Genomic DNA, 14,005 nt, shown 5'->3' on the forward strand with positions numbered 1-14,005 from the left:
GAGAAATGGGTTGGAGTTTCAATGGACTGTAATTAATGCTACACTAGGGACGATAAAATTTACACTACCCTTATCTAGTTTTCAGATTACCTCTATATATCCTAATTGCTCAAAAGGAGCTGCCATTTGGTTGGCACAGCAACGGACCTGAGTTTCTGCTAGAAAGAAGAGGGACTTGGCTGGACACCTATGGGATGGTGCAAATAGTATAGCTGCAATATGGAATATCCATAAAGGCCAGCAACATGAGGAAAAAATGGGGACAGTTGGAAAAAGCCATGGGCCTCATTAGTGGAGCACAGCTAGCCCAGGTTTAGGCTGGTGTTGGTGAATTATACGTTATCTCAGCCCTTAGTTCAATGACCCCAAAAGCTGTTAACAGAGATGGTACTGGGTATCACCAACGCTGGAAAGGCATTGCAGTGGGATCAGGCTCGTTCAGAGGTTCAGGATTTTCTGAATGACCCGTTCATGGCCATTCAGAGGGATCTTGAACATCAGGCGTGGCCCTCTGCCCTTACAGTCACCTCGGGAGTACCATCTGATCTGTGGCTGTGGAGACATACTTGGAGATTTTCTAAGTGGAAATGTAGACATTCTCAGTGCTCCTTCCAAGCATACGGGCCAATCAGAGGGGTATGGACTCCCACCTACCGAATCCTGCCAGGTCCGTAGGGAGGATGCATGTGGGATTGGATAATTCACCGAGACATTTGGGAACTTGAACTACCTGGTCTGCCCAATCGATTTGTAGTCAGTGCTCCCGGAATAACGCCCGACATTTGGGTATGGATTGGAAGCCACTGAACACTCTGGCCGTTAGAACCCCCTCAACTTCACTGTGTACGTAAACTAAAACCAGGAGAGGTTGTCACTGTTCATGACAACATTTGTTGGGAGGGTATGGGACACGGGACTACCCTGACAGGACACCTACTTTTCCAAGCTAATAATAGCTGTGTGCATGTTAAGACCACTACCTTGAATGATGTACACTTTAATCTCACTACAGCCGCAGGCAATCATATCATTCATTGGCCTGCGGATAAAATTCTACAATTAGCCCTTAGGTTCCAAATACCCTTTAACTGGACTAATTTAGTACCTGACAGATTCCAAAATTTGCTTTTAATTCTACCAGAGATTAAAAATATTCTAAATTACAAGAAAAAATTCATATGCTCCAAAAATATATATCAAATTAAGAAGCATGCTTTCCATACAGACTATAAAGTGTCTGCTTTATGTACTAAGTATAATGTACTGTGTTCTGTGACTAAGGCTATACAACAACCCCATCATATTATTACAATGGGAATGTTAATGCTTTTAGTGTTGTTGTTTAGTTTAGGATTATGTTATCGTTATTGTAAAGGATGTAATACAACTAGCACCTTCCATATTCATCCTAACCATGAATTGTCGTTGCATGCAACTAAAACCGCAAAGGCTAAGCCATTTAATTTAAAATAAAAAAATACAAGGTTTGATAAAAATGAAGGTTTACAACTAATAGTTGTGCTAAAAGCACAAAACGGGAACTATGGGGGAAGTTGCTGTTAACCTTGCTGTTGAACCTGACCCCACCCCACCCTGTGACAAGATCTATGCACTATATGCAGCATAGGCAAGAGCAGTAATGCAAGAGGCCTACAGGCCGGCATCCTGTAAGACTTCACTTAAGCTAAGAGCATTTGCATATGCTGGGCCATGGTATTTTGACCCAGATAACGAACTAGGCCAACCTCTAGCCTAGCTCAAGTCCCTAGATGTCCAGGATATGCAACCCCCGCCCCCACCAAACCTGCAAAAGCCCCTAGACAAAACGCTGCCACAAGCAAACTGCAGATCTTGACAATAACAAAGCGCATCAGCACAGTACTAATTTTGAAACTGTTTACTTTGGCTCCTTATAAGGCTTTATTAACAATGCTTGAGTGATAAAAAATTAAGGAAATGTATCATTTGACTTGAATGTAAAAAACTATGTAAGACTGGTATTATAGGGGCAGGACAGAGAGAGACCAGGATGGCACCTGCATGTGGCCATCTCTGTCTCCTTCTCCCTGCATGCTTGTATTCAAATAAAAGGACCTCAGACTGTTTGAACCAAACAGATGGTGTGACTCATTTTCCACAACAACTGTTAAAGTTTTCAGATGATACAAAAATTGGGGTAGTGGCAGATAATAGTGAAACATGAGCTCCCAGGGTGATGCTGTGGCCAAAAGGACTAATGCAGTCCTTGAATGGATAAACAGGGGAATAGTAAATAGTAGTAGAGAAATTATTTTACCTCTCTGTTTAGAACACTTCTGGAACAGTGCATCCAGTTCTGGTGTCCACTGTTCAAGAAAGATGTCTGATAAATTGGCAAGGGTTCAGAGAAGAGCCACGAGAATTAAAAGATTAGAAAAGATTTCTTATAGTGATAGACTCAAAGAGTTCAATCTATTTAGCTGAATAAAGAACATGCTAAGGGGTGATTTGATTACAATCTATAAATACCTACATGGGAAAGAAATATTTAATAATGGGCTCTTCAATCCTAGCAGAAAAAGGCATAACATGATGCAACAGCTGGAAAATGAAGTTGGATAAATTCAGATTGGAAATAAGGTGTTTTTTTTTAATGATGAGTGTAATTAACCTTTAGAACAGCTTACCAATGTTTGTGGTGGATTTTCCATCACTGACCACTTTTAAATCATTATTAGATTTTTTTCCCTAAAATATCTGCTCTAGAAATTATTGTGAGGAAGTTCTATGGCCTATGTTATACAGGAGGTCCGAGTAGATGATCATAACAGTCCCATCTGGCCTTGGAATCTATCTTGGGGGAAAATTAATAAGTTATACACTTTTGAAGAAACCTTTTAAGTCCAAGACAAAATATTTTAATTAATATCATGTGTACCAGTTGATCACTGGCAAGTCACTTACTTTTCCCTCAAATAGCTTTATTTCCACTATACAGAATAATAATTTGATGGCATATTTTTTTTGTTTATTCCTAAAATAATAATAGCAGTCAAATGTATTCTTCCTCCAGTAAAAGTAGTGCAGAAAACAAAATATATACAGCACTGTGTTGACTTGTTTTATTGCACTATATGCCATTTGAAATGGAACCCTGGCCATAGTCTGCTTTGTCTATTTACATAATACCCCAGCTTTCTGTGAATAGCACTTGGCTCATAATAGTCTTAAGAGCTAAACAATGGTAAAATCAAAATATCCATCAATTTACTACAATCATTCTATCACAATGTATATTTTTTTAGTTTCTACTTCTTGATTCTGTTTACTGCTTCATGTGCAGTAATTGCATTCTATTTAGACCCTCCAAAATGAGAATTTTATTTTTCAGAGTCTTAAGCAGCCTCACGAAAAAGAGGTTCTACAGTTTTCAAATGCATTATCTCAAATTGTTGTCTGGGAAATTTGAGACCAGAAACACTAAGTAGAAATTGCAGACCCGTAGACTTCAGTAAACTGCTTCTCTCCATTTTTCAATTATATCTTTGGCTTTATTTATTTTCAACATATTTATTTGCACTGGAGTAGAGCTTAGGGACCACCAGTCAAGAATCAGGATCCAGTTATACTAGGCACTGTGCACACACATAATGGAAAGATGGTCCTTGTCCCAAAATTGCTTACAAAGTAAGTAATCCCAACTCTATATTGCACATAAGGTCAAATTGTGCTGTCAATTTCACATGTGAGTAGATGTGACTGACAGTAAAATTTGGTCCAGAATGACATGAATTGCTTACACCTCCACTTTCTGTGTTGACAAGTACATGTTTAGGTTACCCGTTATGATAAAGAGGTCATGCAATATACCTCTCTATTTTTTTTTTAATAACAAGTCTATTTAACTTTATTTTGCATTAGAAACCTGATGTGCATATCAGGTAACTTCAAGTTACGTTTTCTCTCTGTGACTGGGGGCAGGATGCAACTCACTTATTGAGCCCCTCCTGTTGCCTGGCTGTTGTGCTGATCTACTTAACACACCACTGTAAATGTAGATGTACCTACTGTGACACTCTGGCACCCCAATATTCACCACTATCATGTAATTAGGATATGTTTTGTACAAAGTATGCCATGTGAGGTATCATTCTAAAAGTCTTGATCTGCTAGACATTAATATCTCATTGGATTATATGTGCTATCATTGTATTTGAAGTTATGAAGTTTGGCTATGTATGTGTTACTGAAACATGTTCTGAGGTTGAAAACACCCACAAGCAGCCTTTCAGGTAAAAAAAAAGCCAAACAATGTTAATGGCTCATTGAGGAAAAGCACACAAGCACAAGGATTACCCCAGGAACTGTGTACAATAGAAATCTCTCAGAGATAGCACTACACAGTGGGAACTGTTTGTACCCAGATCACAGCAAAAGACTTTTCCAGCAAGTGGGAAGAAGATATAAAAAGGGGAAAATGATGTTGGTACCTCAATCGTCCCACAACACCACACCTGGAAACACCTGAGGGGCAAGGACTTAACTGTGGGAAGTGGTGGTCCCAGGCTAGAGGAATTTTTAGCCTGTGTATGAAAACCTCGGAAAGCCAAGGCAGTTTGTGCCCTAAGAATCTGTCAGCCTGTTTATCACTCAGGGTGAGAATTTGCTAATTCATATCCTACCTATTTTGTATGTTAAGCTCAGTTTGCGGTTTTGTTTATTTACTAAGGTAATCTGCTTTGATCTGTTTGCTATCATTTGTAATCACTTAAAATCTATCTTTTGAAGTTAATAAAATTGTTTTTGTTTTGTCTAAAACCAGTGTGTGGAAATTATAACTTGGGGCAGAAAGCATCTCTCTCTCCACACTGAGGGAGGGGGCAAATTTCATGAGTTTATGCTTTACAGTTCCCTGTGCAGCACAAGATGTTATAATTTTGGGTTTACACTCCAGGGGGAGGGCTGTGCCTTAGCAACTGGCAGGTGCCTTAGCTGAGCCTTCCCATGCAGAGCTGATCTCAGCATCTGCGTGTATAACTGCAGCTGGATGTGTCCCTACCTGTGTGTGTGCTGGTTAAGTGCAATCTGAATCCTGGGGAAGGACTTGACAGGCTGCATAGCAGTACAATGTAAAGGGAACCCAGGTTGGTGGGCCAGGCGGGCTCACTGATACCCCAGTTCCAAGTGGCAACCCAAAGGGAACCTGTCACACCTATAGTATGATCTAAGCCTACATGATATGTCCATCCTGCAATCTATATTAAAAAATGGTTTATTTCAGCAAGTATCTCAAACCTTTCAATAGGAAACATAGTATAAAAAAGTTTATTGCTGGCATGCAACTGGTGTATTGATTTTAAAATGAATCTATTTTAAGGATCTATTTATATTCTACTCTAACACTGCCATCTAAAACAGAACCTCAGAGAAGTTGGACAATTGATTCAGAAAGAAACTGAGTAAACTGAAGTATAAAGAAGTAATTTTCTAGCTTCAGGAGGATTTGGTGTGTCAAATCCACCTACTTTATTGGACTGTATGTAGTCCTAAAGTCTCCCAGAGAGAGAGAGAGAGAGTTAGCAACAGAAGTTTTTTAGGGAAGAAAATGTTCCCAACAGAGAAGAAAGGATGTAGCACTTGCTTGAAGAAAAGGGAAAAAAACTGCTGTCTACTGATGGGAAAATGTGCTGTGCAAGCTATTTAGTAACAGATTAACAGATTCTGAAACACATCTATTGGCTGTGGATAAGTGGTTCTAGGTCACTGCTGGAGATGATGACTGAAATAACAATCATAATTATGGCAAAGACCTTCTGGGTCATTTTGATGAGACTGTGGCGCTCCTGAATATTTTGCAGCGGCAAACACTGTATCAGTGGTTTGCCTGTATCCTCCTTTTGAGCATGATGGATGGTAAACATTCCACCCCTTTATGCTGTCTCATGCCGTCAAACAGACCAGGAACAAAAACAGATCATGCCAGAACCATTGGTATGAAACAGTGGACCTCAAAACTACAATAATGATGTTAATGCTCGATTAGATCAACATCATAACATACAGCTACCAATGATTACCAGAAAGTTTTGCTGAAGCACTGAAACAAGCCTTCACAAGGAAAAATATGTCTGTAAGAACCCAGTGTAGTTAACTTCTTATCAGTTTGTTGAACGGAGAGCAAGGATGGTCCAGTGGTTAGAGTACTAAATTGAAATTCAGGAGTCCCATGTGCAATTCTCTGCTCTGTTACAGACTCCCCATGTGACAATGGGCAACCTAGAGACCTAAGGTGAGGTAATATCTTTTACTGGACCAACTCCTGTTGGTGAGGGAGACAAGCTTTTGAGCCACACAGAGCTCTTCTTCAGGTCTGGGAAAACCAGCATGACTACAACTACTGTACTTAGGCAAGTTATTTACTCTCTCTGTGCCTCAGTTCCCACTCTGTAAAATATGGATAATAGAACTTTCCTTTCTCACAGGGCTCAGACACTACAGTAAGGGAGGCCACGGAAGTCCCTTAAATATACAGCATCGTACTTCATGTCATTACAAAGGAGTTTTTAGCCTAATGACTGGATGGCAATTATGTACCCATATTTCTTCAGCAAAGTGCTTGAAAAAAATTGGTTACAGGCTTGTGCCAATCACATGCTGTGTGTGGGCACCTGCATACATTACAAGTTAATATAGTTATGCCATGTAAAGGTTCCTTATACCACACAGCTTATTCCCCATCCCCTGTGGAAATAGCTATACTGCTAGAAGTTTACTAATACTAGGTATAACTGTGTTCACACTAGGGTGGATTATACTGCTGTGATTATACCAGTATAATGTGGTGTAGAACTTTTGTGCTCCCAGTACCGCAGCAGCCTGCCAGGTGAGTTGCAGTAGATCCAGGAGGGCAGGAAACCAGGCAAGTTTCAAAGCATCCTCGCTTTCTGTCAGACTTTCATCAAAGTCAAACCATCTTACTGGAACATTTCAGTTTCAGCAAAGCAGCATTCACCAATAGAAAAATGTGGAGAATTTCTGAGCAACTCCACTCCTAAGTCATTTAGGGACGTCTGAAAATATTACCCAAGAGCAGTCATGCTGTATAGGGAGAAAGGCAGTTTCTTAGGTAGTATTGGAGATTACCAGCACATCTTAAAAAACAAACCAACAAAACTTCAGGTACCTCTGCACTTCCTCGTTTCAGCTTACTCCTGAAGCGGAAGTAACAAAGTAGCATAAGAGAGGAACTGTTTCTGTAACGTATTGGGCTAGACTGGAGCCAGGCAGTACTGCAAATTAAAATCTGAAATTGTGAGATTTGGAGCCTGATTTCTAAATCGAAGTGATGTGGATAAAAACCAAAAAGCTTTAGATGAACATCCAAGCAATACCCTCAAGACTTTTGGAGGACCTCTGAGGATACGTCTATACTGCAATTAAAAACCTGCAGCTGGCCCGTGACAGCTGACTCAGGTTCATGGGTTTCATGCAAAAAGGCTTGGCTGGAGCCTGGTTTCTAGGATCCTCATTGGTGGGAGGGTCCCAGAGCGCAGGCTGCAGCCAGAGACTGAACTTCTACACCACAATTAAACAGCCCCCCAAGACTGAGTCAACTGGCATGGGCCAGCCATGACTGTCTAATAGCAGTGTAGACATACTTTAATTGTTATCCTGGCAGCTCAAATTTCACAGCTCCATCTATTAGAGATTTTTAAGTTGGAAAATCTTTAGCTAATGGCTGATTGCATGACCAGGGAAGAGAGAGCACCACAAAAATGAGTGCCTTCAATGCTTGTTGTCACCAAGGGCTGAGTGAATCACTTTCTAAATATATAGAGAGATCTCCTGTGAAATCACTTTGTCAGCAGCTCAGCTGCACAAGGTAGAGATAATCTATATCAAAAATTCCTGACAGGGACTGTGCTTCCTTAGCAGGTCTTTGAAACCTTCCTACTCTGTGACCTGAGGCGTCAGTGAGTCACTGTACACAAGTCAGTTTGCTGTGGGGAGATAATGAATGCAAAGATTTGTGATGTTGCCACTGCAGCCATGGAAAATAGAATCTTCCCGGGAATGAAAATCTACTGCAGACTATTAAATTTTAGTTGGTACTTGGTGGGAGATGGGGACAGGAGGGTGGAAGCTTAGCTAAATCTACTTATTTCATAGTATATCTTAAATGCCAATTGTTTTTAGAACGCAGCATTAGTAAAAGTTCATGTTCAGCAGTTTAGGCCTGATTCTCTTCTGTCTTAAGGCCCCTTTATGCCTATCTTCCATGAATCTATCAGTTAATACCACAAGATGACAGATTATAACATCTTGGAGAATTCTAAATTGACCACAAGTTGCTATGGTAACCAAGTAAAAAGGAACTAATGAGATTGCCTATGAAAAACAGGTTACCCCTTAATTAGGGGGTATGGAAGTATGGATTAGGAAAAAAGGGTTGGAAACCTTATGCATATGTATGAGCCTTAGTGGGTGTAAATGGAACTCAGGATAAAAGGTGTTGTCCAGCCTGTGTGCTGGGGGAAATGCACAGGGATATGGTAGCTAGACAACTGCTGGTGGCGATGGTGAAGATAGAATCATAGAATATCAGGGCTGGAAGGGACGTCAGGAGGTCATCTAGTCCAACCCCCTGCTCAAAAGCAGGACCCATCCCCAATTAAATCATCCCAGCCAGGTCTTTGTCAAGCCTGACCTTAAAAACTTCTAAGGAAGGAGATTCCACCACCTCCCTAGGCAACGCATTCCAGTGTTTCACCACCCTCCTAGTGAAAAAGTTTTTCCTAATATCCAACCTAAACCTCCCCCACTGCAACTTGAGACCATTACTCCTTGTCCTGTCCTCTTCCACCAATGAGAATAGTCTAGAACCATCCTCTCTGAAACTATCTCTCAGGTAGTTGAAAGCAGCTATCAAATCCCCCCTCATTCTTCTCTTCTGCAGACTAAACAATCCCAGTTCCCTCAGCCTCTCCTCATAACTCATGTGTTCCAGACCCCTAATCATTTTTGTTGCCCTTCGCTGGACTCTCTCCAATTTATCCACATCCTTCTTGTAGTGTGGGGCCCAAAACTGGACACAGTACTCCAGATGAGGCCTCACCAATGTCGAATAGAGGGGAACGATCACGTCCCTTGATCTGCTCGCTATGCCCCTACTTATACATCCCAAAATGCCATTGGCCTTCTTGGCAACAAGGGCACACTGCTGGCTCGTATCCAGCTTCTCGTCCACTGTCCCCCTAGGTCCTTTTCCGCAGAACTGCTGCCTAGTCATTCGGTCTCTAGTCTGTAGCTGTGCATTGGGTTCTTCCGTCCTAAGTGCAGGACCCTGCACTTATCCTTATTGAACCTCATCAGATTTCTTTTGGCCCAATCCTCCAATTTGTCTAGGTCCCTCTGTATCCTATCCCTGCCCTCCAGCGTATCTACCATGATGACAATGAGGAAGATAATGATTGACACTCCAGGGGTCCGCAGCAGGAAATGTGAGATCTGAGTGATGCCAGGGCTAAGCATTTTGCACTCACTTTGTATCAGCTGTTTATCTGCTTAGTGAATTAATAAAGGACCTTGTGAATAATTGCAATTGCTTTTCGTATGCTCTTTGGGTCTTTCTTTGTAATGATACTGATAATATTTCTTATGCTGTAGTCCTTAGGAAACCCTTATTGACCATTGTGATCTAAGAGATTAATCAATCAATAACAATACAATGGTATGACTAAGTTCAACTTAAATATCCTAAAATATACAGTGGTTATTTTGGACAGACATGACTTATGGGAACTGAACAACTAAGACAAAGACTGCTTTTACAGTCCTGCCCAGGAATGTCCCACTTAAAACTGGACATTAAGATGGATAAACTAGATTTTGCATAATGAGCTGCACTGTGTATTCAATTAAGTTATGTCCCACCATTTACGTTTCAGTATCAGAAATTCTAACTTTCTGGTGTAGTACAGCAAAACCTCAAAGTGACCACTCAGGACAAATAACATCTCATGCTTAATGGCTGTGCGCTGATAAACTTGGGAGATAATTGCATACACTGAGTATATATGCTTGTCCTGATTTACATGATGTAGTCTCTTAAGACTGGGAGCTGTCTAACAAGAATAATCGTTCACACATTTGACTGTATTTCAACCCTTTAAAAAATCTGACTAATCTTGAGATGATTTAGGCCTTCGGAACATCTCCCTGGAGTTTGGAGGGACCTATAAAGGTGCACTACCCTGAGAAGAGGCTGAGATGAAGAGATGCCACAGCAGGGCTTCTGGGTGGAGCCAGTCCCACACAGCCAGGTACTTCTGCTCCTCCTTCATCCTGCTTCTGAGTCTTGCCCTTTCACTGACTAATGCTGCAGCTGCTCAGTGCTAAATGCACAGGAGCTCAGAGACATCAGCAAACTTTCTGTCCAGAAGTGGCAAGCCCATGTTGAGTGCAGCAAGAGTGGAAGGTGAGATGCCTGCTTGAGGAGGCAGTTTTTGGAGGAGGAGCCTATTGGAGACTTATTAAACAGCTGGGAGAGAGATGGGGAAGAAGAGACTGAAGACAGGGTTGAGAGAGAAGAGGAGTAAAATAGGAGTTGCATATACTCTGCTCCCAATCCTTACTTCATAATTCTCTGAATATTTTGATTTCTGTGGAAGTTAAGCACCTAGGTACAATTTTAAAAATCTGCCCCAAACTGTCTGAACCACAATTCATCTTCAGCAGGGACTTGCTAGGGAGTAATCATAAAAGAAGTGCCGGGAATCACCTATGATTCTATGATTCTATGAAGACGGTAGGAGGAGCCAGTTTATAGGAGGGACTGAGAGAAGTAGCCCCACCTCACAAACATGGTACCCTTCTCAGTTCTGACCTAGGAAAGGTTGGGATGTTGTGCCCTAAAAATCATGGTCAGTGTTTGACTGAATGCTGTTAGAGAGAAAGAGAGAAAATACATTCTGAATTGGCTGAGATTCATGGCTGCCAGAGGAAAATCTTGCATTGTCCTAAAGTTTAAATTGGTCTAAAAACTAGTTTAGCATCCAGACCGAAAACATGAATTTTCAGGATTTTGTTTAATTTTAAAATAGTGATGCTTTCTCTGTGTTTTCAACTCTTGAGATTTTTATCATGAGCTTTATGATAGTTGTAGTTCTCCTTAAAGCACCAACTGCTGGAATCAAGAGATTACCTGAGATTCTCAGCTTTCATTTTAAAATACAGTAGCACCTCAGAGTTACCAACACCTTGGGAATGGAGATTGTTCGTAATTCTGAAATGTTTATAAGTCTGAACAAAACGTTATGGTTGTTCTTTCAAAAGTTTAAAACTAAATATTGACATGATGCAGCTTTGAAACTTTTCTTCTGCATAGTAAATTGCTGCTTTTAACCTTCTTAATTCAAATGAATCAAGCACAGATTCTTACCATGCCAAATCTTTTTTTAAATTTTCCCTTTATTTTTAGTCGTTTATGTTTAACACGGTACTGTACTATATAATATTTGCTTTTTTTCCTTTTGTGCCTGTGCTGCCTAATTGTATACTTCCTATTCCAATGAGGTGTGTGGTTGACTGGTTCGTTCATAACTCTGGTGTTCATAACTCTGAGTTCTACTGTATGTAAACTTCTTATCCTCATGACTGGCAAGAAATACTTGATAATGTGACCCAAGTGCAGCCTAACGGCTCAGAAACGAGTAGGCAAATAGAAAAAGAAGCTGACATTCATATATTTTAAAAATCATGATTTTTAAGCTAATGTTATGCTTTTGGCCAGGGGCTGACTTGCAATTTTTGAATGGTTGAGGCTAGTGATTTTAGCTGTGCTATATGGTACAAATAGGTAATAATAGGATCTCATACACCCACAAATTGTGGAGTTATATTTATGAAATAATTAGAGGGGCCTTTATGAATACTCTTAGCACCTTTAACAAATACAATCAAAGAAACTATTACTTACAATACTGTAAACCTAGACAGTACAAAAAACTAGACCTAGGGAATAGGACTGGAAGGATCCTATGGCAGGCAACCCCTGTCATATAATCCTTTTCATAAATGTATCCAGTTATCTCTTAAACCTACTTAGATTGTTTGCCCCCGCTACTGGTGGAAAACTGTTCTGGAACCTCATTCTTCTGATGGTTAGAAACCTTCTAACTTCCAGCTCTGATGTTATGCTCAGGACACCAGAACTGTGAGCCACTGTGTTACACCTCAGCCTTAGCAATAGGGAGAGATTTGTTGCTGCTAAGTTGTGTGTCAGTTCCTTGACACACCAGCCTGTCTTCCTTGCAGCAAAAACTCTTCTAAGGCTCTGCCAGTATAACCTTGCCTTGCAGGAAACAATCAGTGAACCCTAATTCCTAAGGTCCCCAGAGATATGTCTCTGCAGTGTCCCATCCTGACATTCACAGAAATTAAGTTTGCTTCCTCCGAAGAAACAGCACTCACACCAGCCTGTTAGGTTAACTGAAGACTCACACTTCATTTTAATACACAGTATACAATAAATGTAATAACATAGAACAGAGACATAAGTGATACTAAGGAAGAATAAAAGACAGGTATGGTTAAAAGAAAACAAAATCAAACATGCTTTTTCGTGTCTGAAACAGAATTTTTGCAAGTTAGAATCTTTTCCTAAGCAGTTTTCTTACATCCTGTTACCAACATCTGCAGCCTCTAGGCTAGGAGAACCAACTTTAACAGGCTCAAAGAGTGCTGTATCCTTTGTTTCCTCAGTGATGGATAACTAAAATGTCTTTTTGCTACCTATATATTACCCAAAGTCCATTGTCTCTGCATCAAAAGCCAGGAAGGATTCCTGGGGTCCGGATTCTATTCCAGGGAGAGATTAAGTGGCCTTTCCCCCTGCTTGTTTAGCTTGATGGCGTTGTTTACCTTTCATATAAATGTACTTTCATTGTTCTCTGCCTGTAACCAAGCCGCTCAAACAGGTAAATACACATTCCTCTGTCTAAGACATGCTGGATTTATGCACTGCCTCCCACGCACATCTACAACTCTTTGTACACATCTCATACATGTATCACACAATGATTTTCAGGACAAGTGTGTCACCAGTTTACATCTGATACCTTACATGACATCTTTGAGATACATAGTATGATAACTCTGTGTTGGGGCAATGAGGGTTTCAGGCCTGATGTGAGTTACAGTATGGGGGGGGTTCTGTCACCCCTCTAAGGGCCTCCTACGGTCACACCAGCCTAAATGTATTCATGGCTGGTTTACACCCATTTGTTTTTGTGCCTTAGTTTAAGTAGCTCTTCTCCCTCACTGGTGTTTATTCCTTTGATTTATAAAGCACAATCCTGTCCTCTCTCAGCCTTCATTTTGTTAGGCTAAACAAGCCAAGCTTGTTTAGTCTCTGCATGTAGTATAGGCTTTCCATTTCCTTGATCATCTGACTAGCCCTTCTCTCTGCCTATTTCACTTCCACAGTGTGTCACCCCTAACTAAGGTGACCACCTTTGTTGGATGAAAATAAGGTAAAACCACATAAAAAATCAGGGGCAATGTTTTATTTTTAAGGAACATTTTCGGGAAACACCATTTCCCTTAACATGTCATGTATTTTTTTCCTCAAGTGTACCTTTTTACTTCCCTCAAGTATACTGTGCAAGTATCATAAGCTTCAATTTAATGTTTAAAAATGGTATTTGTTATCAGTTTTAATACATTTCAATACATCTTATAATAAGGGATGGGTGGTCACCATAAGGGACAAGTCAATTAAATAAGGGATGGTCCCTTGAAATAAGGATGGGTGGGCTGCAGAGTGAGCCTCTTTCTACCTGGATTCTCAGTTTGCAGACAAGAGCAACAATCAGTGATGAAAACACCTTCAACAGATGAAAAAGAGTTTTTGACATATTTCTGATCATTTCCCTCAATGCAGCTTCATCAACTCCATTTCATCTGAATTGAGCTTCAGCCAGTTCACTGTCATCCATGTTGCAGTTGTTGTACCAATAAAATAAAA

Source organism: Lepidochelys kempii, chromosome 2 (assembly GCF_965140285.1).
Source record: "Lepidochelys kempii isolate rLepKem1 chromosome 2, rLepKem1.hap1, whole genome shotgun sequence".
NCBI lineage: Eukaryota > Metazoa > Chordata > Testudines > Cheloniidae > Lepidochelys > Lepidochelys kempii.